This window comes from Muscardinus avellanarius, assembly GCF_963383645.1.
Source record: "Muscardinus avellanarius genome assembly, chromosome: 11".
Taxonomy (NCBI): Eukaryota; Metazoa; Chordata; class Mammalia; order Rodentia; family Gliridae; genus Muscardinus; species Muscardinus avellanarius.
Window position 1 is genome coordinate 23406989 of NC_137797.1, and position 27194 is coordinate 23434182.

At 37.0% G+C, this 27194-nt stretch overlaps 1 protein-coding gene and 1 pseudogene across 9 annotated transcripts in view; both read left to right on the forward strand.

Annotated features, from left to right (window-relative positions):
* The window catches only part of ANKS1B (ankyrin repeat and sterile alpha motif domain containing 1B), a gene marked incomplete at both ends in the record, with an annotated part of 1119409 nt that overhangs the window by 551567 nt on the left and 540648 nt on the right, over positions 1-27194 (forward strand). The window lies entirely within an intron of this gene.
* LOC308270036 (succinate--CoA ligase [ADP-forming] subunit beta, mitochondrial-like) lies at positions 25883-27063 on the forward strand (annotated as a pseudogene). Its single transcript has 2 exons — positions 25883-26587; positions 26800-27063. The product of its transcript is annotated as a succinate--CoA ligase [ADP-forming] subunit beta, mitochondrial-like (transcript).

A 27194-nucleotide genomic window follows, 5' to 3' on the forward strand; every position in this document is an offset into this window, starting at 1 on the left:
TGAACGAGCAAATTCATGGTGTAAATTAAATAAATATTGCTTAAGCAGGGAAGAAGGAAACCTAAGGTATTAAGGAAAAATCACTCCCTTTTACAGTGGCAAATAGGACAACCAGAGCTGTTAGCAAGTAGGGTATTACGCAGGGCAAACTGTCACAGCACAAAATGATGAATGTAAATAAGGGAAAAAAAAAAAACAAATTTCCATTCAGAGGCTACCAAATAAGAAAGTCAAGCAAATAGATATCAGCTTCTTTTTTGTCAGGCAGTGGGGCTTATCTAATTCAGTGTAATATTATTCTCTGAAATTAGTCTAACTCACCTTTGAGGACAACTAAGAAGTCATAAAAAGACTTGAACTTGTCTTAAGGGATAAATATGCCACTGGGAAAATAATAAATAAGATTTGCAAATGAAAATCTGAAGTAATTATTTAAACAAATTACATAGAAAAAATGCATCAAAAGTAAGAAAATAATTCTAGCACTATCCCAACCTGAAGTTACCAATTATGGAACCTGAAATATGTGTACCTGCTTTAGTGAGACAATTTAGCAATCTCACTGGCTTAGGCCTCTGAATGCCTGGTTTTAAAATTCCACATCAAAGAAATGCTTATTTATAGCTGAGCATGGGGTGGTGCATGCCTGTAATACTAGCACTTGGGAGGCTGAGACAGGTGGATCTCGATTTGAGGCCAGCCTCAGCAACTTAGCAAGATCCTCCACAACTTAGCAAGACCCTGTTTCAAAATAAAGGCTGAGTGTATAGCTCAGAGATAGAATATCCCTGGGTTTAATCCCCAAGATGACAAAAAAGCAAAAAGAAATAGTTACTTACAGGCCGGGCGTGGTGGCGCACGCTTGTAATCCCCTTGCTTGGGGGGCGGAGACAGGAGGATCGTGCAGGTTCGAAGCCAGCCGCGCTGGCGTAAGAGACCCTGTTTCAAAAATATAAAATAGGTCTGGGAGTGTAGCCCGGAGGTAGAAGGGCTTCCAGGAACCCCAGTACCACCAAAAAAAAAAAAAAAGAAATAGTTACTTACAAAGATACTGAGACAAAAGGTTTATCAACTAAGTTCGAAAATAATACATGTAAAATACTTAGCATATTGCATTGCATACAGCAAGCACTCAAGAGACAGAGGATATCCTGATGGCGAAACAGCCAAAGGTCAAATTGACCTTTAGTGGCATCATACATTATTATTTCTTTGTTCAAAATACATTTGAACTTTTCTCTATAAAGAAGCTACTATACTAGGAGTCGTAAAAGTTATATTGTTGGATATGCCAGTCTCCACCCAACTTCCCATTTCCCTACCTAAAGGTTATTTGAATTACATGCTTATCTTTTTACTGAACTTGAAGTCCACATAAATTTCTGGGTAGTTTTTGTTTGTTTACTATCAACTCTGTTATCCCACAGGTTTCTTGCCCTTTACTTACACAATTGATTTTTCAAGCTGAGTCTACTGTCTAATCTCATCCATGTTAATATGGTAGGTGTTTGGCTTAGTAGTACAGAGCTCAAGGTCATTTCAGCACTTTGTGCTTATATTAACTATCTTTCCCAATGGTGTGGTGACAGTGGATTTGAGAAGCATTTAATTTGGATATCCATCCAAATTATAGGTAAGTGACTCCTTTTGAATAAGTGCCTGTTGTACACCAGACACCACACAGATGTCTCACTTCATGCTCACGAGGAGGAAATATGGTCAGAGAGATCTGACATTATGTAGAAAGAAGGGAGCAGGTACAAACCCCGAATCTGGACCTTTGTTTTGAAGCACACACTTTCCTCACTATATTTATGGTTTTTAGTACATCAGAAAAACACATAAAAACATTTTATAGGTTTCCTGGTCTTTACCTAATGTAATATCCAGAGTAGAACGCAGGAACCCATATTTGAGAGTTGCCACAGTACCCCATGATGTCCCACATTAACATAAAAGGGAATCTGTGGCTCATTTCAAATCCCTGTGATATATTATTAAAAATTTTACCCACAGATATATTTACCAGTTTATCAATGCTCTTTGGGTATGTGCATAACATCCTCTTACCACCTAATTTACATTAACTATTTAATTCATAGGATTTTTGTGATATTTTTATCCTGCATGAAGCAAGGGAGAACCCAGTCTGCCAATAAGGAGCTTAGCTGAAATCAAGATAATTTTCATAAAAATCGGTTCATCCTTTCTTTAAACTGCAATCCTAGTAACATCAATGGAAAAGAAAATTAGTAGTTTAGTATTTACCAGTGGCTTCTATAATGCTATAAAATAGATGCTTGAAGTGGTAGGATTTTGTAGAAAGAAGAGCAGCCTCGGACAGGGAAAATGAGAGTCCATCACACACACACACACACACACACACACACACACACACACACACACACCACCCTTTCCCCACTTCCTCTGAGAACTGGCACCAGGTGCTAGAGAAGAAAGCAGTGAGATAGTGTCATTAGGGACATTCTATAGGGGGAATGAATGGGGCATAACTAGAACCTTAGAGAGTGGAAAGGCCCTGGCATAAGGAGGAGGCAGGCAGAGGGAAGGAAAGAAAAATGAATGACAATAATTCAGAAATTGATAATGCTGAGCGAAAGAAATCAAAGGAAATGAGTCTGACTAGAGTTATGTCCTATGCTCTAGAATCCTGGGAATGGAGCTTAAATAAGGCCAGAATAGAAAAGCATTAAAAACACAGCCAGAGATGTCAAGTTTATTATTTTTTATTATTTATTTATTTATTTATTTTTGTGTGGGTCTGGGGATGGATTCCAGGAGCATTCGACCTCTGAGATACACCCCCTGCCCAATTTTGTATTCTTTATTTTGAAACAGGGTCTCACTGAGTTGCGGAGGGCCTCACTAAGTAGCTGAGGCTGTCCGCGAACCGTGATCCTCCCGTCTCAGCTTCCCAAATGCTGGGATTACAAGCGTGCGCCACCACGCCCAGCTTGAATTTATTTTGATATGGCCCAAGGAACTCATTCTGGTTTTTGAGTATGAAGTTACATGAGAAAGTCAGTGGATTACAGGATGATAATAGTAATAGTGACTATTTATTATATGACTAAACGTATGCAAAGATTTTTACAGATAGTATATATATTCCCTCTCCTCCACAAAACAAAATGAGCATTTTTCTCAGTTATACAGACAAGGAAACTGAGTTTTAAGGGAGATAAGAGATTCACACAGCGTTCACAGATAAAAGGAAGGAAGCCAGCATTTTACCCTTCTATATTTGACTCTGTGCTGCCTTCCATGAAATTGGTCTGGCATCCTGGTAAGATTTATGCTGGGGAGGGGTAATGATTCTGGTTAAGAGAAAGGTAACCTGGGCTTGAGCTAGTGTGGTTCTGTTTTGCCACATTGGACATAAATGGATAAGATTTACATTTGTGTGGGGTGTTACTGGAGATTGAACCTAGGGACATTATCCCTGCAAGCCACATCCCCATCCCTGTTTTATTTTTTATTTAGAAATAGGGTATCTCTAAGTTGCTGAGGGCTTTAATTAGTTGCTGAGGCTGGCTTTGAACCTATGATTTCCTGTCTCAGCCTCCCAAAATACAGGGATTACAAGCCTAAACAACCATGCCCAGCTCCATTTGCAATTTGAATTACAATATGAAGCAAACTGTAACATGAAGATGACCTTTCATTTAACTGCATTGTGAAATAAAATTTTCCAAGAATTAATGAGAATATTTAATTGCTAAAATAGGTATCCTAACAAGAACATCTAGAAAAAAATTGATTCTTAAAAATAGCTTTCATATGAATCAGGAAAAACTTAGGGGACCTATGTAAAAGAAAATAGACAACGGCATTGAAGAACTCAACCTCTGGATGCTAAGTCATTTAAGTGAATAATTAATGGAGTGTGTGATTTTGCTAAGGTTTTAATAAGTGATAGGAATTTTGTTTAGATGGGCCCTTTTCCTAATGAGACTGGCCTCCAATGATATCTTGATCTTTTGGTAATATAGCCTTTTATATTGTGTACAACACAGATTGAAAGCGCAAATCAAATGTAGAGATCCTGGGGCTCGGGCTTAGAAAGCACTTTAATTTATCCATGATTACAAAACTTGGAATTTCTTGGCTTGGAATTCAAACCTAGGTGTATTTGATTTTACAATGTATTTTCTGCTACCAATGGCTAAAATGTAAACATTACCAATAGTTTTTTTTTTAAGCCCAAATCACTTGCCAATAAACTCAGGAGAAATTTTGAGAACAGTACTTATAAAATTTTAATTTTAAGTTATAAAAAAATTTCATCAAGAATGGATAACTTTTTAATATATGGTTAGTTTAACAGGCCTTTCCCCTGAGGTTGATAGTCCTAAAACATATAGGACTCATCAAAATCCTACTCCTTAGGAAATAAGACACTTGCATGACCAGTTTCTCTTCTCCTCTTGTGGTGTCTATTTTAATTCTGCAGCACTAACTTTATTGGCTGGGTCTCAACAAAATTACTATTTACAAGGCAGAGAATATAAAGATTTCTAAAAAAAAAAAAACTTGCATTCTAGAGATTTTCAAAAAGGTGGAATGATAGAGCTCTTTGTAATTTTGAAAATGACTCATAAACCCAGATGACTGTAAGGGGAGACATTTCTCAAAATAAAATGAGATTGTTTTGGAAAAAGGAACATCTGAGCGATGTGGCTGAGCCTGTCAGATTGGGAGTGAAAGCTATTAAGACAGACATGAAACAAATGCAGAACTAAGTTACTGTAGCCAAATGCATTTAGAAAGACATGGATGAGACCAAATCTTCTGGAGAGTTCTGAGCATGAGCAAATTGTTTTCCCCTTTATGTTACATTTTTTGGAGGAGGCTGCTTAATTAATGTTTACCTTTAAATCAAGTTATGTATTCACATGGTTTAAATCACTAAGTTGTTTTTAGGATTTCTTATTTATGAGACAGTACTGTACATTTTATATCCAGTCCTATGTCATTCCCTTATACAAATCCTTTTTATTATTTTCAACTTATTTTTACTTTTGTTTTAATTTTCATGAGGGCTGCTCCTTTTAGCAGCTTCTTTTGTCTTGCTGTCTCAGCCAGGACTGAGGCCTGGGATCTCCCTCCCCGTTTGTCTTATGTTTCTAGAGGTGATGGCATCATTAAGTTTAGTAATGTGGCATAGATTTTTAAATCATAATTTTAATTCCTTTTGATGCATTATTTGCTTGTGATTGTTTTTTATTGTGATGAAGTGTACATAATATTCAGGGACATTTAGTACACTTCAGAATATTGTGTAACCATCACTACTATCCAGCCCCATAGCATTTCTGTATTTTCCTGTTAGGTCTACTGTAGTATCTTTCTGGTCCTCCATTTTCTATCTAGATATTGTGTTCATTATTCAAAGTGAATAATCTCCTATAATTAATGGAGACTACTTATTCTGCCTTCATTTCTGTCAGTTTTTGCTTTGTTAATTTTGTGACCCTCTTGTAAGGTGCATACATGTTTATAATTGTCATATCTCCTTCATGGGTTGACCAGTTTATTAGCATATAATGCCCTTTATTAGCTCTTGTAACAATTTTTGACTTACTATATTTTGTCTGATAGTAGAGTCACTCCAAATCTCTTTTGGTTACTGTTTGTATAGGACATATTTTTCCATTCTTTAACTTTCGACCTATTTGTGACTTCAGAATTGAACAGGGACACATGCAGACAGATTATATTTGGACGATTTTTTACACATATTGTACAACTCTCTGCCTTTTAATTGGCAAGTATAGTTTGTAGATAAGTAACTACTGATAAGGAAAGACTTACTTATGCCATTTTTTGTTTGTTTTCTGTATATTTTATAACTTCCTTATTCCTTGACTACTCCATTACTGGGTTTTATGTTTAATTGTTTTTTATAATTAGTTTAACTCCCTTTTGATTTCCTTTTCATTTGCTTATCTGTACATTTTTTCTTTATAGTGTTTTTTTTTTTAGGTACTGGGCATAGAACCGAGGGTCATTCTACTTTTGAGCTATACCCCCAGTCCTACTTTTTATTCTTTATTTTGAAACAGGGTCTCACTAAGTTGCAAAGTGCCCCACTAAGTGGCTAAGGCTGGCCACAAATCTGGATCCTCCTGTCTCAGCCTCCCAAATGCTAGGATTATAAGTGTGTATGACCATGCCTGGCTTAGATTGTTTTTTAAATTCATTTTATATCCTTTTATTGGGAATTGAGGCCATTTATATTCAGTGTGATTATTGAGAGATGATTTTTAATTTCTAACATTTTGAGTTTTATCTTCCGTTTGAAGTAGTGTTTTTTCTTCTTGCTTAGTTGTTTGTTTGATGAAAATTATTGTTTCTTTGATTCTGAAATTTATTACTTATTTCTTTTTTGTAGTTAATCTCTTTGCTATCTTCTCTAGTTTTGGTTTAGGAAACATAAATTCTTTCAGCTTTTATTCATCATGGAAGATTTTTAATTTTCCCACTGAATGTGAGAGATAATTTTGCTGGGTAGGAAATTTTGGGCTTCAATTTTTTTTTCAGAGTTTAGAATATGCGGCTACAGGTACTCCTGATTTCATGACTTGGTTTGGGGAGTCTGGAGTGATTCTAATTGTTTTTACACTTAATGTTATTTGGTATTTTGCTTTTGTTGCCTTTAATATTCTCTCCTTGGCCTCTTGGTCAGTTTGACTATTCTGTGGTATAGTGAACCTTTTTTCTGATCTTGTTTAAAGGGGATTCTATAAGTTTCCTGTACTTATGTATTGACATTTTTTTCTATATATAGAAATTTTTTGATATTACTTTTTTAAAAAGATTGTTGATGCCTTTGGTTTCACATTATAGTCCCTCTTCTATGCCTATTATTCTTTAGGTTAGCTCTTTTAAAATTGGCCCATATCTCTTGAATGTCCAATTCATGCTGTTGAATTGTTTTTTCTAAATTATATATTATATGTTCATTTTTGGAGTGGTCATCTTCTAAGAGTGAGATTTCATTTTCCATGTGGTCTAGTCTACTGTTTAGAATTTATATTGATGCCTTCAATGATTGCATCCTTCACTTCCTTCAGAGCTTCTTTCTGATATCTATTCAGCGTGTCAGGTTCTTTATTTGTTTTTTTATTGCTTTAAGGCTTTTTCTAAATTTATTTTTATAAATCTTGTATCATTTCTACCAGTGAATATCTTATTTGTCCTTCTGGCAATCTCTGTGGTTCTGTGATGGTGGGTTCTGTTATTGTGGGGTTGTAGGAACTCACTGATTCCTTGCTATTTTTTCTTCTCATGATTTCAGGTTTCTTAAGTTTATATCTATGTTACTTTTGATAGCTTTCCCTCACTCTGTAGATGTCAGCTAGTATATTCAAGGGCAAGTTGTGTTGTATTCAATGGTAAAGGTTGAGTGAAGAGCTAATGTGCTGAAGTAGTAAATGCAAGAATAGGGTAAAGTAGCAGATAGGATCGAGTAGAATGAGTGTTTGAGTGTAGTAAGTTATTATATGGTAGAAATTAGAGATAGTAAATATATAGGAATATATAGGAGGATTGGTGTTATTGAGTGCCACTCTGGATTTTTGGAGGTTGTGGTGAGGTTGGCTGCAACTGCTAAGGTTGTAGCTGGGGTCCAGGTAATAGGATCTCTGTAGAGTGGGGGAATCAATCACAATTTCAATGAGCCACAGCCACTTACTTTGCTTCAAGTCAATTGTCTTTTAGCTAGGGTGTCTGGAGGCCGCAGTGCCAGCAGCCTTGGCAGGGTTAGGCAAGATGGCTCTGCTGCATTGCAGAATACCTTTATGTCCTCTTTTCTGCCAACTAGCTTTGTTTCTGCCACCTTTTGATTTTTGTTGCTATGTTCAATTTTATGGGTTTTTTTTTTTTTTTTGTCTTGTCAAGACACTGTTTTCAGGGAAATAGAGACTGAGTGTCAGCACGACTGAAACGTGCTGCTTCCCTTAGTTGCCATCTTCCCAGAAGTCTTCCCCATATAGTAACCTTTCCTGCTGATTTTTATTTATTTATACAGCTGAAAGTTATTATCTATTGTCTTTTCATTTCAATGTGAAGGACCCCCTTTAGCATTTCTTGTAGGACTGATTTACTAATGACAGACTCCCTCACCTTTTGCTCATTTGGGAATATCTATATTTCTCTTATTTTTAAAGTATGGTTTTGCTGAATATAGAAATGACCTTCTCAGGTCATTTCTGATCATGTGCCCTAGGCCTCCTAGATACCTAGATATAGGCAGAAGCTTTTCAAAGCCTTTATTTCACAAAGCATTTCACTTCCCAGCTTCCTTCCCAAGTTTTTTGGTTTGTTTATTATTTTTCCCAACTAATATCCTTTGTTTCCAGTAGCAATAGCTCATTGCCCTTTAAAAACTTTTTACTGATGCCCTCTGTGTAGTTACTTTTGTACCCTAAGGGAGTTCTGAATTAGACAAAATAAAGATAAGAGCTTTGTATTAGCCCTTCATAAACCCATATGACAGGAAATCAAAACTTGTAAGCACATTCTTGGAATGAAAGGTCTGTTCTGCTTCCCTGACACCAGCAACCCCCCCTGGAAGCATGGGCTACTGTCTTCAGGACCAGGGAGGGGAGGGTAAAGGGTTACTGAAAATGCTACATACCTCTCTTACTAGGTTTCAATCACCTTTTTTCCTGAGTAAGAGTTCTCCTGGTTGCTATAAAGCTTTATTTTCTAGAGTTCCAAAAAAATTTGATTCTGAAAATTCCACTAGAATTTTTTAGTTTGGTTTGTTTTGGTTTTCTTGTTGAGGACTAAATCATTGGAGTTTCCTATTTTGTCATGCTCACTGATGTCTCTATGGCACATTTTAAGTTGGGTTTTTCACATGTGACTCCTGGCCTTCAGACATCTCACATGCATCAACCCTCTCCACCTAGGAAAAATGCTTTTAAGATTATGTGTGGGGAGGAAGGGGAGAGTGAAAGAGAGAGATTAAGAGAAAGACAGAGACAAAGAATTCGTGCATTTATGATAGTAACTAGGTTTTTAAAAAAGGCAGAGTTAAATAGTTCAGGCAGACAGTTACTATAAGAAAAAGATATATGAAAAGTAAGTCAAAACAAAAAAACTGCAAGGTAAAAGCTTAGGAGTTCAAAATAAATGTATTGAATTTAGGCAATACAATGAACAGCATTTTAGAGACTGTATCTTGAATCCAACATTTAGTAAAGATAAAAAATCAAACATTTAGTAAATATAAAAATGATAGAGTAAAGATAAAAGAATAATAAATTGTGCATCTCAGGCTTCATAAGGGAAATTAGAATTGAATCATGTATCAGTTGGTATCCAAGAGTGATGCTAAAAATAATGCCAATAGCCCAATTTTACAAACCCTGTGTACCTCTTAGGACATTTCCACCCAGGAGCAATTAGAACAGGTGCAAAGTAATTCAAAAGCAAGCGTGAACTAATTTCATGAAGGTTATCCATGCACAAAGAGAATTTTGACAAAAAGCGTTTTTATGGCCTGGCCTGGGTACCAGCCACAGCATTTGCTTCAACTCTGCAGGTGATGCCAGCTGTTTTTTGAAAAGGTCTGCATACCCTTTTAAGGGATTTGTGTTTCTGGATCAGAATGAAAGAGAACCGCTTCCTTTCTTCCCTTATATGTTCTTCCACATCCGCATCATAGGAACCAGCAGACACTATTTTCACCAGCACTCTATGCAACCTGGGTCAAGTGGTTTAACCTTTCTAAAGGTTAGTTTCTTCCTCTTCAAAACCAAAGGTTTGAATGATGATGTATCTCTAAAGTCCTTTATATTCCTTGAGTTCCATGATTCTTTCTGATAGAGTTTAAAATCTTTCTTTATATTCTGTTCTCTTCATCTATATTTAGCACCTAGAACCTGTACTTCAGAACTATATGAATATCACTTTTCATTTTTTCTCTGAACAATCTCTTGGATTACAACCTACTTCCTAAACTATTTTGTCATCCTTCCAGTTAACATGGCCTTGCTTGGAAGCATTACCCTGCACTGCCTTTTCTTACTGAGTGTTTGTCTTAGAGGGGCTGGGGAGACAGGCGTTGTTTCTCAGGTCCCTGGTCCTTGCCCATAGACTATTCATATTTCTCTGCTGAGGGACTGGCACAGTGACCGTGTGACCGCACTCTAGCCAATGTCACTACCCGGCTCTTTTGAGATACGTTGAGTTAAAATCATCTTATCTGACACCTCAAGCTGGTTCCATGTCAGTCACCTCACAAACTATTAAAATTATTTGTTCTAGACACAGTAGTTTCCAGGTTGACTTTTTTCAGAATTAGAAAGGACATGGTCCATAGCCACTGCCAACAAATGTCAAAATAAATAGTTTCATCTGTTCTAAGAATTAGCTTAAATGTGTTTCTTCTTTCTGAGCCATTTGAAGACAGCAGTGATTACCATGAGAAAAATGCTGCCTTTTTACAAAACAATTTTAAGGATATAAAATTGATAACAAATTTGTGATCTTAGTTGTTTTCAAAATCATATTAGCACTTTTATGGTGGACTGGATAAATCTCTTTCCTACTGCTTATAGCCAATTAAAATATCAATATATTTGGAATACAGAAATATGACTGATAACATACAAGTATTATTTGTAAAAGATGAATTTATTAGGCATAGAAATAACCTCTAAGAGAATTAAATACAAAGGACAGATTTGGCTCATGTAGTTGTTGCCCAAAATAATCTTTAAAGCCTGTGGTACTCAAGAGTTTATTTTTAAGCAACTTATAAATCTTTAATAGCTAGGATTTAACTAAAGGAAAATAAGACATAAAACTGCAGTGTTCTTTGTCAGAACTTAATGTTCTTGTGAGGATCCTGTATGTATCTTTTCAACCTCATTTTTGCACAGCATACCTATACTTCTTGCAATTCATGTATTTCAGAAACTTAAGAATATTTTTTTTCCGTGATTTTTTCATGGTCTGTTGTAGTCACACATCTTAATGAGGTACAGGATGATAGAGGCATACAGGCACACATCACTCATTTAGCCCTTCTCCAATGCGCCAGATATAATATGAGGCAGTGGAGACACCACTGCAAATACCTGGTGTCTCACAAAAAAAAAAAAAGGGAGACAGAAAGCAATTATGACCCCATAGGAGATCTGTGATAGAGGGGAAGATGAGGTGCAATGGGAGAAAATTGACAGGATCAGAGAAACCTTCTCAGAGGCTTTGAGTGAGGCCAAGGGAATACTGCTGCACCATGTTGCAGTGGAGGAGAATGGAAGGTGTGAAGAGGAGCCAGTAAATCTTAATAACGCCTTAAAGATCTTGGATGCAAAGAAAAAGAAGAGCCAGGGATTGTAAATGGAAGAAAAAACATTTGAAGGGTTTTACGATTTGCCATTGATGTTTTTTTTTTATATGAGAGAGAACTAACCATGATTAAATGAGGAGAAAGAATTAGTTAAGAAGAAAAGGTGGCAGATGCTGAGAAAATTATATGAATTCCCTCAGGAAGCAGGAGGCAATGAGATTTAGACAAGAGATAAAGGCCTTATGCTGGAGGCCACAGGCTTTGGCCGGTGAGATTTTAAAAAGGAACTTTAAAGCTATTGCATGAATGTGAAGAAAAGTGTTAGAGGTTCAAGTATATATCTCTGAAAACAATTTTTTTTTGAGGTGCTGGGGATTAAATCCAGAGGCATTCTACCTCTAAACTACACCTTCAGCCCTAATTTTTTATTCTTTATTTTGAAACAGGGCCTCACTGAGTTGTGAAGGGCCTCACTAAGTAGCTGAGGCTGTCAACGAACCATGATCCTCCTGTCTCAGCCTCCCAACTGCTGGGATTACAAGAGTGTGCCACCATGCCCGGCTTGAAAACAAATTTAATAGAGAAATAAATCATTTATTTTTTAAAAATTATGAACTGCGGGATATCGAGTCTATTCCCAAAGAATAGAGAAATGCTGCTTAAATTCTTGCATTGAGTGAATCCTGATTTTTTCATTGAGTGTATTTGACAGATATTTAATTAGGAGCCTTAGAAGATACATATGCAAATTTATATTTTAATTGTAACTATTACTTTGAAATATAGAATATATGTAAATCTTTGAGAGGCTTGAAAAGTTGTATTAGATATTGATTAGAGTAGTGTCAAGTACCATTCCTACTGTAAATAGATGGAATGTAATTACATTTATCTTTTGACGGAAATAAGACAGTTTGATATTTTTGTATTTGATTAAAATATATTAAGAACAAATTACAGTATTCCTAATGTAAGCATTTTGTGCACTTCCCATTGTTTTTCAAAGAAGTTTTGGGCAAATTTATAAAGGTTTTGGTTTATTCATCAAGCCAAAATGTCATATAAGTAGGAAAAGAAAATCATCTGCTTAATTTTAATTATGCTAAGTTATCTCATGAGTTTACTCATTTAGGTATTAGCTAATGGGGTCTATACTACTTATCTCCATATAAAAATGATAGCAATCACAAAAGGGCTTTATTCCAAAGGGCTAATATAGACTATCAATATATTATGATGAGTTTGGGAGCATTTACTACCCTGATTTCACTTAAAAAAAAAAAAACTAGAGATACTTTGTTTGGTATCATAGACTCTCAATATAAAAAAGGAATCTTAAAAGGTACCACAATTTCCTCCCTCTAGTGAGTACGTGCATGTGCACAGGGCCTCAGGGACACACACACACACACACACACACACACACACACACACACACACACACACTTAGTCCTTTGATGAATGTTTGTTGAGTTCCTACCTCTTTAACTTTATTCTAAGGTCAGTCTCTCCCCTGCTGTCCATTTTCCAGCCACACTGGTATTCCTTCAATTCCCTAACCTTTCAACCTTGAGGCTTCCCACATCAATTTAGTCCATGTATCTACAATACTTGCTTCTCAGAACCTGTCCCTTAATTTGGCTGACACTTGTTAATATTATATATATATATATATATATATATATATATATATATATATATAACTTAAGCCTCTTCCCTAAAAAAAATCCCTTTTTGTTTGCCCTCCAAAATTACCTTAATTCTCTATATAAGTGCTTCATCTCCATATATCTTTCCAGTTATGTTTAATTAATGTGCAATCTTTTACCTAATGACTATCACTGAGCATTAATCTCTATGAGAGCAGGAAGGAACTACACCTGTTTTGTTTACTGATATAGTCCCAGGTCCCTAGAAGACTGCTGACATGAGGCAGATATTTAAAAAAAAATTTTTTTTGAATGAGTGAAGGAATAATGGCACTCAGCACTTAATACTGAAAAATACTGAATCAGAAAGTATACTTGTCTCTTAGAAATTTGTACTACTTTAGGTAACAGTACTAGTAATACAAGTAATTACTCATATAATAGTGGCTGTGGAAATGACCAATCCAGAAAACCTGAATTAAATCCTGGATTCTCCCTATACTGACTTAATAATTAACTAAGTCTTAGTTTCCTTCTCTGTAACAGGGGAGAAATTACAGTACATGATTGTGGTAAATACTGAAGATTGGCTTGGTTATTACCCACTTTAGTTCTATTCACCTCCTTACCATAGAGTAAAACATTATTGAAGCTGCCAGGCATGGCGGTTGACACTTGTAATCTCCATGCGTGGGAGGCTGAGACAGGAGGATCGCGCAGGTTCAAAGCCAGTTTCAGCTACTTAGTGAGGCTCTCAGCAACTTAGTGAGACCCTGTTTCCAAATAAAATATAAAATAGGTCTGAGAGCATAGTTCAGAGGCAAAAGGTCCCTGGGCTCCATGTCCAGTACCACACACACACACACACACACAAAAATTATTGAAGTAAAGGTTTCACTTAGAACTTGGTTCCACAGAATAATCTAAGCTTAGAGTCAAAAGGGAATTGAGAAGGTACAGCCACAAGTGACAGGCATGATGGTAGAGATATCTAGTTCTTTGGGAAGAGTTTCAAAGAAACATCTGAAATCAAGTTGTAGGTACTTTCCTAATGGATCAAACCAATGAGTGCTTCTACAATAGTCAGGTAGTGTGAGTGGGTGTTTCTTCTGTTGGTGTGAACACAAGATGCTTTGTTTCTGGTTGTGAAACATCCAAGCTTGGTTCTCTAGCTCTCCCAGAGGTTCTGGGAGCTACTTGATACCTAGAATAATTCATTTCTGTCCCACATAGCTTAAGGGGATTTTGTTACCTTCAATAATGAAATCTGGAAGATTTATTTTCAAATAGTTTGTTGAAAGGATTAACCTAAATAGAGAGCCTGTTCTTAAAATCTGAACACAAAGACTGGAAAGTCAAGCTAAGACAGCCAATGCTGTATCTGACAAACCACTTAATGTTACTTTCTCTGATTTTGTTTCAACCTCCTTTCCCAAAATTTCTTAAGTAGCAAGTTTATATATTTATATCCACATAAATGTAATGTATATATATAAAATGTCATGTATGTCATATATATCAAATATATATTTAATATTTCAAGAAGTGCTTAATTCAGTTTCTACTTTAAGAAATAATAAGCTAAGATAAATAGAGAAAAATACACTTGCAAGTGACCTTTTTATTCCTGTTTTTCTCTGTTCCACTATTTCTTAGAAATAAATGCAAATTATTTATAGATATTTTAAAATACAAGTCTTTCAGCTATTAAACCCTCCACATTAGTATGACACCTTAAAATTTTTTTCACACGCTTTAATATCATGACAACTCTGTAGGGTATTTGGTAGCATTGCTGTTTTACAATGAATGAACTGGAGCCAAGAGAAACTAGTAACTGGCAAAGTCAGAACTCGAATACAGGTCCTCTGACTCTGAGTCCTGGGCTTTTCTGCTCTATCACCACCCAGTGGCAGCTCATTGAGAGCAACACTCAGTAAAATGGAATAAAATTTGATTATCAGAGCCAAATGAAAGATTTGAGTTGGAGCTAAGATTGTATCATTGATTAGGCTTTCAATTTGGGTCAAGCTAATAAATCCTCTCCAGTTCATTTCTAGCTATAAAATGAAGATACTGCAAACTTCTTGTCAAGATGGCCCCATTAGTTCATGGTATACAATATACAGGCAGTATACAGGTCTGAGCAGGGGACTATGGAACTATAGAAACTCAGTTTCTGTATGTCAGAGGGGCTGAAAGTGTACTATTCTGTGCAGATGTAAAGACTGGACCCAGCCTGACTGTTGTAAGCCAGAATGAGAGGCAAGGTGGAGGGTGGGAAGATGATCTGAAAAACAAAATTAAAAATAGGAAAAGAAATGTAAAACTATGAAGTACATCCACAAAAACAAACACTAAAAGTCTGATTCCTTCCAGATGAAATTAATTTTATGGAGCAGTCAAACAAATATCTTTTAAAAGCTTGAAGAACTACATAAACAAATAACTTTCACTTAGAAAATGCAAGGAACAGTTCATCAAAACCAGGAAGAAATAAACTACAAAAGCAAATAGGAAAAAGGAATTGGAACTCTTAGAACTGAACAATATGTTTGCTGAATTGGTATAACAATATTGCTCTATGAGCTTACAAATTACAAGACTATTGTAAGGACTGAATGGGATAGTGCAAGCCTGTGTTTTGAGGATTGAAACATTTCATATTGGAATGGAGAGATTGAGAGATTACTGCAATAGAAGTCTCTAGGCTGTGGAGCTGGCAAGGAGTTGGGGTAACTCAAGAGAGGGAGAGACTATTATAAAAGGCAGATTATATTGACAGTCATCCTTGGAATTGTATGGAGAACCATTCCTCTGGGATGTCTTTCCGTGATCTGTATGTGAAGGAAGAAAGTATTTGTGCCTTAAGTTGCCCATACAATAGCCCATTCCTGTTACTTGTAGAGAAAGGAGAATGGGGAAAGGTATCCTATAAACTAAGGCTACTAATATCTTCTCCTTCTAAGCAAATTCTAAGAAAAAAATAATACCTCACCATCTGGAAAGAACTCTGGACATTGAGAGTCTATGTTTTTTCTAACTTGCATTTCTTTGCTGATGTGTATTTAAAATTCGGCATGAGGACCTGAATTTGTGTATGGTATATTCATGCAAATGTATACATGCATATCTTAATGCTTGTTCTGTTCTACTCAGAAGTGGGCAAAGATATGAATATTATTGAGCAAGTATAATTTTCCTACAAGCATTGTGTGGGCAGTTTCCATTCTGGCTAAGCGTCTTAACAAAAATGAAAAGCTCAGATAAGAACAGTGGGATTTTCTAAGTGTTAATATTACAGCATGAATGTTTCTAATCAGTCTCCAGGCCTGGTGGATCTTGAATTAGAAAGAATAGAGTCATCCAGCTCCAGAAGGCAAATTGTCACATGGTGCAAATTGATATACAGGAAATAAATATACAGTGCTACTTCCCATCTTTTTAAAGGATGTCTGTGTGTTTATGTATAGATATATATATGTATATATATGTATGTATTGAGGTTTTTATAGAAGAAAGTGGCCATTTAGAATTCTGTATTTTGGAAGTCAGGCCAAGTATGATGCTTGAAATGGAACTATAAATATTCTCTGATGTGAAACAGAAACACTTGGAAGAGGTTTCTGATGAAATTCAGAATAATAATGCCACCAGTAGGGCTCCATAGCCCCAAATCATAGAAAGCCACCTCGTAGTAGTTGAGACTTGTGATGTAGTTATACCTACCTTACAATTTACCTACACTGCTTTAAAGACCCTAAGCACTGAAAATGGATCTTTGATATCTCTATGACCACAGATAAGTAAACACACACACATACATGGGAGTATAAAAGTAGCTGGAGATGAGAAAAGAGGAGACTATTATCTTGAAAGTCAATAAAGAATAACAGAAAAAGCCTCTCTAGGCTCACATTCAGGGTTGGGAAACAACCAAAAGAGGCAAGGAGAGCAGAGAACTAGTGTTCAGCAGACTCCTCTCCTGGGTCTGGGTGCTGAGGAGTGCAGCAGTTTCTGCTTAGAAGTGAGATGTGGACCTATAGCGAGATGAACAAGAGCTTCTTTCCTTGGTCATCTAAAGACTTGAAAAGAATCCCACCCAGTGATTGGTGCAGAATTATAGGCTATATTAGGATGTAAAAAAAAAGAGATGTTTATAAAGACTTGATTTATGTATAAAATTGTGCCATCCTAAAATGAATAATGAAACTGTGCTTATAATTCTGCACCTGCTTCTTGAATCTATTCCTTAATTTCTCTTCTCAGAGTCATCAGGTTGTTACCTCTTGCCTAAATTATTGCAGTAATCTTCTAACTGGTCTTCTCCCTTTAGACTCTTCTTAGTCTAAGTCATTCTCCCGCTCAGAAATTTTCTGTGGCTCCTCACTGGCTGTTAAGTATGAAACATGCAGTCAGTATCCTCTGTGATCTGGACGCAAAGTCAGAGGTCCAGCCTTATCTGCTATTACCTTTCCCCATGAACTTTATGGGTTAGCCAAATTAGCTAATCACCATTTCCCAAACATCCTCAATAGTGATGTTTCTAACACAAACATGATCCTGTTATTGCCCTACTTAAAAACCCTCTGTGACTTCTCTATAAGATCAGTCCTAAAGTGCTTTGTCTACAAACCCTCTAAGCCTGGACCCTATCACGCTCTCCATTCTTATCTCTGTCCACCAGACCTCAATCCACTGTTCTCAAAACCCATGATCCAGCAGTATGGAACTACTTCAAAGTATCTGAATAGACCAATCTCTTTTTTGTGTTGTTTGTTTGTTTGTTTTTGCATAAGCCTTTGTTGAACTTGTTCCTTCTACCTTGGAAACCTTTCCATCTACAACTATCATATCTTACCCTCATAGTCCACTTTTTCCCCATAGGGGGAAAAAGACAGCTTCTTTTTCTTTAAAACTTAATTAGGGTCATCACCTTTACAGAAACCTCCCCATTTTTATAAAACTTGCTCACCACCTTCCTTACATGTATCCTCATTGTTCTCCAGTAACCCCAATGCCAGATACATGTTCGTAACATTGAAACTATGGCTTTTATGTTTGCATTAGCCATTTCCTAATAACTTCTTTGGGGACAGGAACAACGTCTCATTCACCTCTATGATGCTAGCACCTCACACAGTAAGAGAACCGGAATAGAGTTCAAGAAATGATAGCAAAATGCTAGCTCCTGAGTATAGGGCCTGCAAGATATTCTTTGTGCTTAATGAATATTTGTGAGAGAATGAATAAACAGCTGATGCTCAGACTCTATATGCTATTGTCTTAGCATAAAAAAGTAAAGTCTCTCTTTCAGACAACACATTGTATGTTCTAGAGGATAATGCTTCTCAAATTTTAATGTACATGTAAATCACATGTAAGCCTTGGAAAAATTGGTACTGTTTTGGTAGATCTGAGCTGGATCCATGATTCTGCTTTTTTTCTCCCTTCCATTCTTCCTTTTCACGCCCTTCCTCCCTCCCTGCCTTTCTTCCTCGTCCACCCCTTTGGGGCTGTGGTTCCGGCTGCACCCTTAGCCATGTTTTGTAATATTGGAACTGGGTCTTGTTAAATTGTGTAGGGAGTCACTAGGTTTCTGAGGCTGGTTTCAAAGCCGCGTTCTTCCTGTCTCAGCCTCCCAAGCAATGGGACTACTGTTGTTCACCACTATGCCAGGCAGGATTCTGAATTTCTAATAAGCTCCTAGAATAGCCCAATACTATTGGTCCTCAAATTAGAGTAAACAAATTGTGGAGAAGACTGATAAAAGAAAAGATTCCACAGGAAAGGTCAAAGGGAGAGGCCTATAATAATAGAAACTCAGTAGAAATGTAGGACTACCAAGAACTGCTATGGCTGGGTCATAGGGTGGTTCTGTTCCAGCTATAGCACTGCTCAGTATCTTTCCAAAACAAAGTCAGAACACTATAATGATACATGTACACCCATGTTTATAGAATACAATTCACAATAGCTAAGTTATGGAGCCAACCCAGGTGTCCTTTAATAAAGGAATAGATAATAAAAATATGGTATATACACACAATGGAATCTTACCCAGCCATAAAGGCAAACAAAATTATGACATTTGCAGGATTGAACCATAGAATATTATACTAAGTTAGATTAGCAAGTCTCAGAAAGTCAAGGGTTGTATGTTTATTCTTCTATGTGGAAACTACAGAGAAGACAGGAAACATGACACTGGATGGATGTGGAGAGAGACCAGTAGAATAGTGAAAGGGAGCTGGTGGAAGAAGTTGGGAAAGAAAAAGGAAGAACTGATAAAAGGAACAGTTCTAACAGTGCCGAGTCCATGTATGAAGGTATCATTCCTACCAGGCTCACTATTATTTATGGAGAAGGGTGGGTAGTAAGGTGGAGCTTGAAGGGCAACACACCAAGACCCGTGTACAAGTTGGTATGACTTTGAACCGCAACTAAAATGCATAACTCAATGCACCAATAAAAGCATTAAAAATGTTTAAAAAGAAGAGTAGAAACACTTAGTGGTGGCTGAGGAAGTTATACCCAGCTGTGAATGTATCCAGGCCGGCTTTCATTCAGGGATGCTAGGGATTGAGGTTTTGTCTCTACTGCCTCTTTCTCTTTGAATGCGGCCCCCAGAGTCAGGCTTCTCCCCTTTTTACTCCCCCAGTATGATTCAGTCGGTGTGACTTTCCCTATGTAAGAGCTCCCCAGATTCCTTTTTAAAAATAACCCGAAGCTCTTCTCCTGTCTGTATCCTATAAATTTAAGTAGTTTCTGCTTCATTGCCCAAACCCTGGAAATCCAATCTTTCCAGTTTTCGGAAGCCTCTCTAGCTGCCAGAATTGTTTTCCCTCCATTTTAGTCTGAAACAGCTCTTCTTCTCCCAGTGAATGAACCGGCCTCACCTCTGCAAAGGCGGGTTTCCAAGCAGCTGCTGCTGTGAGTGATGAGTACAGATCTCATTCTGAAAGACTCAGTGCTCTCCCCATTCCACTTTCAGGAGAACATGAAGTAGTCAAGACTTTTAACTGTAGGGTGGCTGAAGAGAACACCAGTGTTCATACTGTTGACTGATCAAATGTCACGAAGGGAAAGCAAATGCAGAGGAGAATACTGGAGCTTTAGCTAGCAGCTGCAGGAGCATGCGAATGCAAGCCACATCATGGAAACTGCCAATGCTTTGCTAGTGTCAGTTTATAATTAGAGATGCCATTTTAAGGGGAACTGTGACATTTAATGCTACTAGTTGACTTTTTCAGTAATATCTAGCTCTGTTTTATAGTACTGTCTCTTATTTCGGGAGATGTTAAATAAGTTCAGAGGTACCAGGTTCAACCCAGAACACTCAAAGAAGGTTATGAAACCATTTTTTGTTTTGAAATATAAACTGTCATTGTCACAGATGCATACAAACACAAGCATATACATGATTATAATTAATTTTATAAAAATCATATTATAAAATTTTAATAATTCTAGAAGTAAGCTAAATGGTTGCAAAGCTTTCTTTTTGGCCAGCAATATGCAATTAATCCTTTTATAGATCGCTTAACCAACATTCAAATGCATAAAAATAATGTATTTGACATCTGTTAAGATATACACTCACCAAAACTGTGCATAACCTAAGATCCTGTCTCCTTTACATACTCTGTCCTGTCTACTCTGTTCATCTTGGTTTTTCCAGATTCTGGAGTCCGTCTTCTCAGATCAGGAGTTCCCTCTTCCTGTTCCACAGCCTGGAGATTCTCTCAAGGCAGTATAATGGGGCAATTGTACTCTAAACTTCTTTGTTGTTTCTAAGGTTTCTGAGCTTCATTTTCCAATATCTAGTGGGTTTTTTTTTTTTTTTTTGTGGTACTGGGGTTCCTAGAAGCCCTTCCACCTCTAGGCTACACTCCCAGACCTATTTTTACATTTTTAGTTGGAAACAGGGTCTCTGAAGCCAGCCTGCGTGGCTGGCTTCGAACCTGCGGGATCCTCCTGTCTCTGCCTCCCAAGCGCAGGGATTACAAGCGTGCGCCACCACGCCCAGCTTTCTAGTGTTTTTCAAATCATCATTTCACAAACTTTATTTTTGTTTGTTTTTGTTTTATTTCTTTGCTTTGTTTTGGGGTTTTTTGTTTTTGTTTTTGGAAGAAGAGCAACCTTGTCTGAAAGTAGAAACACAAGCTTTTTTATGTCTCCATTTTTTCAAAGCATTCTCTTCTTCTTTTTTTTTTTTTTTTGGTGGTATTGGGGGTGGAACCCAGAGGCTTTCTACCTCCAGACTATACTCCCAGACCTTTTTTATATTTTATTTGGAAACAGGGTCTCACTAAGTTGCTGAAAGCCTCACTAAGTAGCTGAGGCTGGGTTCAAACCTGTGTTATCCTCCTGTCTCCACCTCCCAAGTGCAGGGATTACAAGCGTGCGCCACCACGCCCGGCTCCAAAGCATTCTTGAAACTTTTATCTTTATGTGGTATCAAAAGGAGCCTTACCACACACAAAAAATATGAGCATACAAATAATACCAAATTAGTTTAAACAGAGATATGTGTGAAACACTAGCATGTGCATATACATTCACATTAAGAGAAGAAAATAATATCAAAATCTTAGCTCTTCCAGGCCACTGTTTCCCAATCATAGCTATAGACTGCCCGAGTTTGAATCCTGACTGCTGCTTAAAAACTGTCACTCAAATTGCTTCATTTCTTTGTGCCACAACTTTCCATCTGGAGACTGAGGACTGGAGTTTGTGTTGTGAGGACCATGTGAATGAATGCAAATGAAGATCTTAGAATGGCACTTAGCAAACGTAAGCTTCAAATAAACGTTAGATATTATTATTCTAGTTTTGGATGGCCGGTCTTCTAAAAACATTAATGTCCATGTGCATTTTAAACTATAACTTGCTCATTATACAGATATTGTTGCCTTAAGAACATTTCAGTGATGACATAAGATTGAAAACATTAATATTAATTTTTTAAATGCAAATACTAGTACAATTATGTGTATTTTTACAAAGATTATACATGAATATACATGACTTATGTACAGTGCTTTTCATCTAACAGATAAGGAAGATGAGGCCCAAGAGAAAATAATGATTACACAGGTGTTAATAGCAAAGCAATATGAAGATCTAGGTAACTGGATTGTTAATCTTTGCATGTATTTGTTTGTTTGTTTTAGGAGTGGAACTAGGAATTGAATCCCAGGCTTTATGCATGTTAGTGAAGCCCTGCCAGTGATCTGCACCCAGCTGGTCCCCTGGTCTTATATTTATCCTTCTGAGGCTTAATTTCTGCTCCTTTGACTTCCACTTGTGTGGAGACATAGCCAACAGCTTCCTTTCTTCAGTGTTCCCTTTCTCCTTCCCTATGAAGATGATTTATTTCCCCATTTTCAATAACCAACATTAAACTTTAACTCTGGCAAACAAACTAAAACAATTAATTTAGTTAGTCCAAATGCAATAAATTAAGCAAATGCGAATCAATGAGGGTTAGACAATAAAGCAAATAGCATGTTTAAATAAAACATGAAAACAAGAACTAGTCTATTTAACACACTTTATTCATGAAAATCATCCAAGTCAGAACTGGAATTGAACTGTTGAAGAGGAATTGTTGAGGATGAGAAGAAATGAATTCGGTGCTGTCCAAAGGAATGAAATTCAAGAAATGAAAACCACTGGCCATTCGTGAAAGAAAAATGATAGTCAAGAAAAAATATGGCTACATGGATGTCATACAAAAATTACTCATAGAGATGATGTATGTTTCATTCAAGGAGCTCTATCTAGTGAAAGTAAATAAATGTCACAGTACAGTAATGCTTTCTGTCCATAGAAATAGGTAAGGCTCAAATTAAGTGTAATGAAGGAAATGAACACACAGCTTCATCCAGAAGTTAGTAGACGATATACAGGTGAGCTGACACTTGAGCTGAGTCTTAAAGGCTTAGAATCTTCTTGTCGGGGGCAGGGGGTAAATACAGAGAAAGAGCAACCCAAGCCTCTGTTAAGGTAAGCGTGAGCACAGTGAAAGCTGGGAGCATTCAGAGCATGGAAAATTGTTTGGTGTGGGTGCATCATGGGGAACTCAGCTGGAAATAGCAAGATATGAATAGATAGAAGTAGATGCAGAAACCTTTGCAAAATAATATAGGCCTGTCTCACTTTATGGATGCCAAATACAGTTTTTATGGAGGCTCATAAATATATTCTTGATTTTGTGGTAAAAAGTTTTTATGTGTCCACTTACTCATTAGGTTAATCTTTGCTCTGCTGTCTATTTTATAATCCATCAGTTCACTCAGTGTTAATAAGAGATTGGAAAGCTCCTTGGTGAAGGTTTGAAAAATGTAAATTTGGTCTATATAGTTTTGGAATTGCACCTTGAGAAAAATCAGACAAGCTGACTTAGAGTTCTCAGTGTGATTTGCAAGAAACTGATCTAAAAAGAGACAGTTTGAAAGAAGCAAACATTCACTTCAACATTTTTTATGCAGGTACTATTTAGGGCTTCTTGTTCACAACTCGCTCTACAAAGATAGCAGGTAATAATGGTATGAGATGAAAGGAATCATGTTATCCACTGCCTGTACATCCCTGGATGCTTCCAGTGCCATTTATTGATTAGCTTAAAATTCTGACATCATTTCTTTTAAGATCAAGATTCTTGGTTGCTGGCCCAACAGATAACTGTCTGTGTGGGGGGGGGGAGTTGCATACATTGCAGAAGGGCAGATCTAATGGCTCAAGAAATGACTCATTTAACCTAGATAGCCTTTTGCCTAGAAAATTGTAGCAATCATTCGTAAGATTGATTTCAATGTCATTGTTAAAATCTGTTCCTTAAATTCTGCCAAATGCTTCAAGTATATTCTCTAATAAAACTCATTACCATACCTTTTTCATTTTTTCTTGTAATGGGAAGTTGAATAGTGTAGTTTCCTTTGAGGTAAAAATAATGCTCTGAAATTTTGTACCCATAAAGAGGGAATCATTCATTTCTGTCATCCTATTTAAATATAAGCCTCTTCCACACTATAAAAAGATGAAATGTATATAACAATAAAAGATACTGTGTTCTTCTTCCTTCTAATTTCATTCCTAGTTTGAGTATGGTTCTGACTTTAAAATATTTTATGGTTATAATATCTAATTAAAAGTTGCTGAACTTTTTACCTTTTAAAACTGCCTGGCAGTTTTTTTTAAACTGTGGGAAAATTATTAATCCAGCTTCCTGGGTACTTTCCAGTTCGAGTAATTATATCCTACATACCTAGGTTCCTTCTGGTTGTTTCAATTTACGTACAGAATTGTTCTTCATTTCTAACTCTGTATTCTGATGGTGTTTACTTCTGTACTGGCACCTCTGACATCAATCTCTCTCCATACCCCAGCAGCTCTTATGAAATAGGAAACTATATTTTATTTCTTCATAGGTATAGCCTTTTGATACAAACACACTTAAGATATATTTAGTGGCCCATTTGAATGATCCTCTTTTCTTTTGAATTCTACAGATACACCCACTTATCCTCAAAATGTACATTTATTTCTTCTTGTGCACATATTTTTCAACTTGATAGAGTTCCTGGCAATGCTATGGAAAGCCTGTTTAGCAGGTTGAAAAATTCTCACCAAGCTATGCATCCCCAGATTAATATTGTCAAGAGTAAGTTCTATTTGCTTAAGAAGTGAGGAAAATTTTAGTAGTATCTCAGGAAATATATTATCTAGTAAAAGAAGAACATCAACCAGAACTATCTGAATATTAATAGGTAATACTTATTGAACACTTGTCCTGTCTACTGTCTGTTTTGGTTTTTTTGTTTTGTTTGTTTGTTTGTTTGTTTTTTATACTGGGGATTGAACTCAGGAGCATTTTACCTCCAAGCAACACTCCCAGCCCTTCTATATTTTTTGGTTCTGAAACAGTATCTCACTAGGTTGGTGAGATTCTCACTACATTGCTGAGGTTGTCCTTGAATCTGTGTCCTCCTGTTTCAGCCTCCCAAATATTGGATTATAGGCATGTGCCACCATTCCCGGATCTACTAAGTATCTTAATATAATGACTCATTTAATTCTCATAAAGCCCTATTAGGTAGGGAATTCCTATTTTTATAAACAATCAAATTGAACCATAGATATTTTAGTAGCTACAGACTTTATAGTTATACAAGGGTTCTTCAGAGAAACAGAACCAATAAGATGTGATAGGTAAATAGGTAAGTAGGTAGAATATGAAGAATCCACTCAGGCAATTACAAAGGAAAGCGAGTTCTCATATCTGTAGGCTGAACAGCAAGCTGGGGACCTAGGATACCAGTACTTCCATCCCAGCCTGAGACTATAGGCCTGAGAACCGGGGGAGGCAATGGTGTATGTAATTCCTGCCCAAAGATAGACAAGCTTTAGAACCAGAAAAAGCTAATATTTCCATTTGAATCCCAAACCAGGATGAATCAATGTCCTAATCTAAAGGCAGTTAGGGGTTGGATTCAGGAATGTCAGTCTCTCTGTCCTACAGCCAGCTGCAGGCTACTGCCCTTGGGAGCCACCTGCCCCAGAGGGCACACGGGCCGCCACCTAGGTTCTAGGAAATTCTGCATTATTTATAGTCATGGACTCTGAGTACAGCACCAACAACAAAGAAATATTTTACTACATGAATACATAAGTATGAAATTGTTGCAAGAAGCTGGTGTCTCCGTTCCCAAAGGATTTGTGGCAAAGTCATCAGATGAAGCTTATGTAATTGCCAAAATATTAGGTTCAAAAGCTGTTGTGATAAAGGCACATGTTTTAGCTGGTGGTAGAGGTGAAGAAACATTTAAAAGTGGCCTCAAAGGTGGGGTGAAGATAGTTGTTTTTTTCTCCAGAAGAATAAAAAACTGTTTTCTCACAGATGATCTGGAAAAAGTTGTTTACCAAGCAAGCAGGAGAAAAGGGCAGAATATGCAATTAAGTTTTAGTCTGTGGGCGAAAATATCCCAGGAGAGAATACTACTTTGCAATAACAATGGAAAGGTCATTTCAAGGTCCCGTGTTAAGAGAAGTTCACAAGGTGGTATTAACACTGAAGATGTTGCTGCTGAGGCTCCTGATGCCGTAGCTAAAGAACCTGTTGCTATTATAGAAGGCATTAAAAAGGAACAAGCTGTCCGGCTTGCAGAGAAGATGGGGTTTCCAGCTAATATTGTGGATGCTGCAGCAGAAAACATGGTCAATATTTATAACCTTTTTCTAAAATATGATGCAAGCATGGTAGAAATAAATTCAATGGAAGGAGAGTCAGATGGATCTGTATTATGTATGGATTCAAAGATCAGTTTTGATTCTAATTTCGGCCTTCTGCCAAAAGAAAATCTTTGACCTTCAGGAAGATGAAAGGGAGAAAGACACAGCTAAGGCAGATCCCAACTACATTGGTCTTGATGGAAATATAGGCCGTTCAGTAAATGGTGCTGGCTTAGCTATGGCCACATGGATATAATAAACTTCATGGAGGGACTCCAGCCAACTTTCTTGATGTTGGTGGTGGTGCCACAGTCCAACAGGTACCAGAATCATCTAAGCCTGTTACTTCAGATAGAAAGGTACTAGCAGTTGGGTGTGGTGGCACACACTTGTAAGCTCAGTGCTTGGGAGGCTGAGACAGGAAGATCGGGGTTCGCGGCCAGCCTCAGCTAGTTAGTGAGGCCCTCTGCAACTTAGTGAGACCCTGTTTCAAAATAAAGAATAAAAAATTGGGGCTGGGGGTGTAGCTTGGAGGTAGAATGACCCTGGGTTCAATCCTTAGTACCACACACACACACACAAAAGGTTCTTTAACATTTTTGGAGGAATCATGCAATGTGATGTTATTGCACAGGATCTTTGCAGTAAAATATTTGGAAATTAAAATACCTGTTGTGGTACAGTTACAAGGTACATGATGATGCTAAGGCACTGATAGCTGACAGTGGGTTGAAAGTTCTTGCTTGTGATGACTTGAATGAAGCTGCTAAAATGGTTGTCAAGCTCTCTGAAATGGTGACTTTAGCCAAGCAGGTCCGTGTGGATGTGAAATCTCAGTTGCCAATCTGATCTGAGAGCCCACTGGATGACTGAAGGTGGTAGAATGTGCTATTATCCTTACAGCACTGGGTTCTGTTATTGTTCTTTTTAGTTGTCATGTAGACACACAGACATACATTTAGTCAGCATTTAATTCTGCT